General features: G+C 52.7%; 1 pseudogene; it reads left to right on the forward strand.

The window, feature by feature from the left end:
- The first annotated feature begins 732 nt into the window (after nt 1-732).
- On the forward strand, nt 733-5,168 carry LOC127028301 (olfactory receptor 14J1-like; annotated as a pseudogene).
- Nucleotides 5,169-5,782: the final 614 nt, after the last annotated feature.

The raw sequence follows: 5,782 nt of genomic DNA on the forward strand, positions 1-5,782 counted from the left end.
CTCCTGTCCATGCTTCCCTTGGTCTTACCCTCGGACTCTCTGGCAACAAGGAGGCTTCAGGTGCAGCGCACACACTGACGCTGCGGGTCCTGCGATGCAGCTGTGTCCATGGGAGCAAAGTGCCTCAGTTCCTTCCAAGCTGTGGGGCTCTGGACAGTGCAGTGTGTGGGGCTGGGGACTGAGCTGGCTCTGCTGAGGTCCCTACACTTTTAGCACATCCAGGAGCTTCCCTGGGCTTGTGCTGCCAGAAGATGCTGAGCAGCTCCTCTATATTATAAGGGGGTTACCTATATAATCTGCATGTCAGGGCTGCTGCTTCCTTGGAGCTAGTGGCCATGGACAGCAGCTGGACGTGGTCTTCTCTGTGCTGGTCTCTCTGCACTTCCAAACCGTCCTGCCGTGTCCTTAGGATTGTGTAAGCCCTAAGGCAAATGCTGAGTTTCAGAAGCTGTCACCCACTTTCCCCCATTCCCAGTGCTGTAGAGCAGGTACAAGTCCTCGGGAGACTATGGGCAGAGCCCTACTCCTTACATCAGACTCAGCCAGCACAAACCTGAGCTCCAGCCTGGGGGACGCATGAAGGTCCTGAAAGAAGGGATATAGGCAATGGGTGTTGGGGAGGTGGGGTGGGGTGCTGGAGGGGGAGGGAAAGGGAAGAGTTTTGCTCAGAGCAGTCCTCACTTGTGAGTGTGCTTTCTTCCTTTGGCAGTACCTCAGGAACAAAGGGGTCAGATGTCCAACGGCAGCTCCATCACGGAGTTCCTCCTCCTGGCATTCGCAGACACACGGGAGCTGCAGCTCTTGCACTTCTGGCTCTTGCTGGGCATTTACCTGGCTGCCCTGCTGGGCAACGGCCTCATCATCACCACCGTAGCCTGCGACCACCGCCTCCACACTCCCATGTACTTCTTCCTCCTCAACCTCTCCCTCCTTGACCTGGGCTCCATCTCCACCACTCTTCCCAAAGCCATGGCCAATTCCCTGCGGGACAACAGGTCTATTTCCTATGTAGGATGTGCAGTCCAGCTCTTTCTGTTTGTCTTTTTCATTTCAGCTGAGTATTCTCTCCTCACCGTCATGGCCTATGACCGCTACGTTGCCATCTGCAAACCCCTGCACTATGGGACCCTCCTGGGCAGCAGAGCTTGTGTCCACATGGCAGCAGCTGCCTGGGGCAGTGTTTTCCCTATGCTGTGTTGCACACTGCCAATACATTTTCCCTACCACTCTGCCAAGGCAATGTCCTGCACCAGTTCTTCTGTGAAATCCCCGAGATCCTCAAGCTCTCCTGCTCACACTCCTACCTCAGAGAAGTCGGGCTTCTTGTGGTTAGCGTCTGTTTAGGATTTGGGTGTTTTGTTTTCATTGTGCTGTCCTATGTGCAGATCTTCAGGGCCGTGCTGAGGATCCCCTCAAAGCAGGGACGGCACAAAGCCTTTTCCACGTGCCTCCCTCACCTGGCCGTGTTCTCCCTCTTTGTCAGCACCTCTTTTTTTGCCTACCTGAAGCCCCCTTCCATCTCCTCCCCATGGCTGGATCTGGTGGTGACTGTTCTGTATTCAGTGGTGCCTCCAGCAGTGAACCCCTTCATCTACAGCATGAGGAACAAAGAGATCAAAGATTCCGTGAGGAAAGTATTTCAACACATACTATTTCAGCATCATTAAGGTACCCCTACACCTTAAAATACTCCAGGGTATCTCAGGAGAGGTCAGGACTTTTTTTTTGAGAGAGAATTGGGAGGGTAAAAGTGAGAAAACTCATGGGTTGAGATAAAGTCTGTTTTAATAGGTAAAGCAAAAGTTGCGCACGGAAGCAAAACAAAACAAGGAATTCATTTACTACTTCCCATCAGCAGGCAGGTGTTCAGCCATCTCCAGGAAAGCAGGGCTCCATCACATGTAATGGTGACTCAGGAAGACAAACGCCGTCACTCTGAACACCCCCTCTTCCTTCTTCTTCCCCCACCTTTAGATTGCTGAGCATGCTGTCATATAGTCTGGAATATCCCTTTGGTCTGTCGGGGTCAGCTGTCCCGGCTGTGTCCTCTCCCAACTCCTTGTGCACCCCCAGACTACTCGCTGGCAGGGAGGTGTGAGAAGCAGAAAAGGCCTTGACTCTGTGTAAGCACTGCTCAGCAATAAAGCAAACATCCCTGTATTATCAACACTGTTCTCATCACAAGACCAAAACATAGCCCCATACCAGCTACTAAGAAGAAATTTAACCCTACCCCAGCTAAAACCAGCACATGGACCTACGGTACCAGGCTGCTTGCATAAATAAAGAAGCCAGCAGAAAATCTTTGGTCTGAGCTCTCCTCTCTCCAAATCTTCTCTGGAGGTGGGGGCACAGCCCAGCAGGAAGAAAGGGTTAAGGAGCCCAAATCGCAGCTGCCCCATGGAGGAGCAGCCCATGGGGCCCCCGAGGCTGCACCTTGCTGCCTCAGCGGGCACTCCCTCTCTCCTGCCTGCGTATCATCAGGGCTGCTGCTTGCCTGGAGCCATGGCCATGGCCAGCAGTAGGACATGCTCTTTTCAGTGCTGGTCTCTCCTCCCTTCCACACTCTCCTCTTGTGCCCTTGCATTTGTGTTGTTAGCTCTAAGGGCTCGTGGACCTTGAGACAGTCCTGTTGTCTCTACGGTGGCATCCCTGTGGCTGTGGGCAGGAGCAGACCAAGTGAACCACTGTGTCAGAGCTGGCCTCCCTGCTAGCACAGCCGTCACCAAAAAGGGCTCCTCAGGGCAGGGCCAGAAAGCCGGATGCCTCTTCCAAAGGTGGTGTCAGGACTATACCCAAGGAGCCGCTCCCTCAAAAGGACTTTTGCTCTTCTGGGTTTCTCGATAGCTTCAGGGAGACAAGCTCAGAGTCGCAGGGGGATCTGTTAGGCACTGAGGGCTGGACCAAGAGTTCTCTTCTTGGTGGCACATGTCCAAGCAGACAGCAGTTGTTCTTTGACTTATCTCCCTGGTGCTGTCTCACCTGCAGTGGGGCTGATGGCAGATGCCATCCTGGAGAGGAATTGGGAGGTGCCAGGAGAAGTCAGGGGATCTCCAGGAACAGTGTGTGAGTCTGACTTGGCAGTGAGTTACACCTCCTAAAATTAGTGACCATCGGAGGTGGAGTGTCCTGGAAGAAAAGGCAAACCTGAGGAGACCACGAGCTAACGAGGGCTCTGCAATGCCAGAAAAGGCTCTGAGGAGCCAGCAGGCAATAGGACCAAAGGCTGGAGAGTGGTTCACGAAAGCCTCTTGGAAAGCCCATGGGCTGGATCTAGTGCAGCCCTGCCCTGCCCTTTGTGCCAGTGCAGACACGCCTTGCTCCTGCGCAGCCCTGTCCTTGGCTATTGAGCATCAAGGGAAGATGGAAAGGGGCTCAGCAGCAGTGATCCCTTTCTGGCTGGGTCTGCTCCCCACCCTGACCAGCATGGCCACTGCAGGCTCACCCCATGGCCAAAGGACACCACAGCCCCCTCACTCTGCAGAGCAGCACCGCCAGCTTGGGGCCTTGCAGGGAGCATGGAGAGGGAACCAGGAGTGGCTGGCCAGGCCAGCACGGACACACTCACCTGGCTCTCTGGAGAGCAGGGATGACTGTGGAGAAGAGCAAGGCAGCATTTGTGTGCCTGCAGGGAGGAATCCATGAGAAAGAGAAACCTCTTTCTGCAGGCACCCACTCGGAGCAGGCTGCTCTGTTCTGGAGCAGGACTCTTGTGCTGGCCTAGGGAGAGGGATGTCGTGGATGAATGATTTAGATCACTTAAAGAATCACCACCAAAGGTATTAGCAAAAGTGATTTTAATGTGAATTTGTGTGGTGGGTTGACCCTGGCCGGATGCCAGGTGCCCACCAAAGCCGCTCTATCACTCCCCCTCCTCAACTGGACAGGGGAGAGAAAATAAAACGAAAGGCTCATGGGTTGAGATAAGGACAGGGAGATCACTTCACCAATTACTGTCACAGGCAAAACAGACTCGTCTTGGGGAAAAATTAATTGAATTTATTACTAGTCAAATCAGAGCAGGATAATGAGAAATAAAACCAAATCTTAAAAGCACCTTCCGCCCTGCCCCTCCCTTCTTCCCGGGCTTAACTTTACTCCCGATTTTCTCTACCTCTTCCCCCCGTGAGCGGCACAGGGGGACGGGGAATGGGGGTTTGGGTCAGTTCATCACACGTTGTTTCTGCCACTTCTTCCTCCTCACACTCTTCCCCTGCTCCAGCGTGGGGTCCCTCCCATGGGAGACAGTCCTCCATGAACTTCTCCAATGTGAGTCCTTCCCACGGACTACAGTTCTTCACGAACTGCTCCAGCATGGGTCTCTTCCACAGGGTGCAGTCGTTCAGGAACAGACTGCTCCAGCGTGGGTCCCCCGTGGGGTCACAAGTCTTGCCAGCAAACCTGCTCCAGCGTGGGCTCCTCTCTCCACGGGTCCATGGGTCCATGGGGCCACAGGTCCTGCCAGGAGCCTGCTCCAGTGCAGGCTTCCCACAGGGTCACAGCGTCCTTTCGGGCATCCCCCTGCTCCAGCGTGGGGTCCTCCACAGGCTGCAGGTGGATATCTGCTCCACTGTGGACCTCCATGGGCTGCAGGGGGACAGCCTGCCTCACCATGGTCTTCACCACAGACTGCAGGGGAATCTCCACTCCGGCACCTGGAGCACCTCCTCCCCTCCTTCTTCACTGACCTTGGTGTCTGCGGAGTTGTTTCTCTCACATATTCTCACTCCACTCTCTCTGGCTGCAACTGCAACTCTCCTGTAACTTCTTTTCCCTTTCTTAAGTCTGTTATCCCAGAGGCTCTACCACTGTTGCTGATTGGCTTGGCCTTGCCCAGCGGCAGGTCCGTCCTGGAACCCGCTGACATTAACTTTATTGGCCATAGGGGAAGCTTCTAGCAGCTTCTCACAGTAGCCACCCCTGTAGCCCCTCCACTACCAAAACCTTGCCACGCAAACCCAATACACTGCTGAACAGTGCTGACTGTCACAAACATTCGCAACTGGCCCGTGCCGACCGAGGAGAGAGGCTAGGAGGCAAAGCAAAGAATTACAGAGGCAAATATTTATTCATGCACATGCGGTGTCCCAGCAAAATTGGAGCACCCGGAATGTGGCTTTACACGGGATTCTTATACCCTTCAAACATTCAGGTACAACATGATTTGACTAATCACTAACACCGACACTACCGATCACTAATCATAGTAAAACTTTGCAAAAGAACAACATTTCTGCAGCATTCTTGCTCCTTGTCTATTGATCCAGCTGTCCCTGGAGTCAGCCTTGCTCGAGTGACTGATCTGTGATGCCAGACAACGCTGGGAGGGTTTCAAAGAGGTGTGAGAAGGGGTGGGATGCTGGCGTTACCTTGGTTGTCCCAGGGTATCCTTTATCCTTCAGGGACAGCTCTAAGCTTCCACAAAGCAAAGTCTTTCTTTCCAGGGCTGGGCTGGCCTTTATTTTGTTTTACTTAATCATGGACAATACCAAAGTCTCTAGTAAAATTCCACTGCCTCATAACATTGCAGTGTATAATGTGAACTAATATACAGTAACAAAGTGAATATCCTTTATACTATAAAGACTGATTGTTATAATAGGAAGGGACCTGTCACATTATGTTATCCATTATTTTAGTACTAAGTCGAGTGCATAAGGTGATACAACACTGCAAAGACACATATATAATCACAAAGCAAAATAAGAGAGTGAATACAACATCCAAAATGCTTTTAGTTCACAATCATACCCAAGTGTGGGAGCCAAGAGGTTAACCACCC

The sequence above is a fragment of the Gymnogyps californianus genome, unplaced genomic scaffold (assembly GCF_018139145.2).
Source record: "Gymnogyps californianus isolate 813 unplaced genomic scaffold, ASM1813914v2 HiC_scaffold_31, whole genome shotgun sequence".
NCBI classification, from domain to species: Eukaryota; Metazoa; Chordata; class Aves; order Accipitriformes; family Cathartidae; genus Gymnogyps; species Gymnogyps californianus.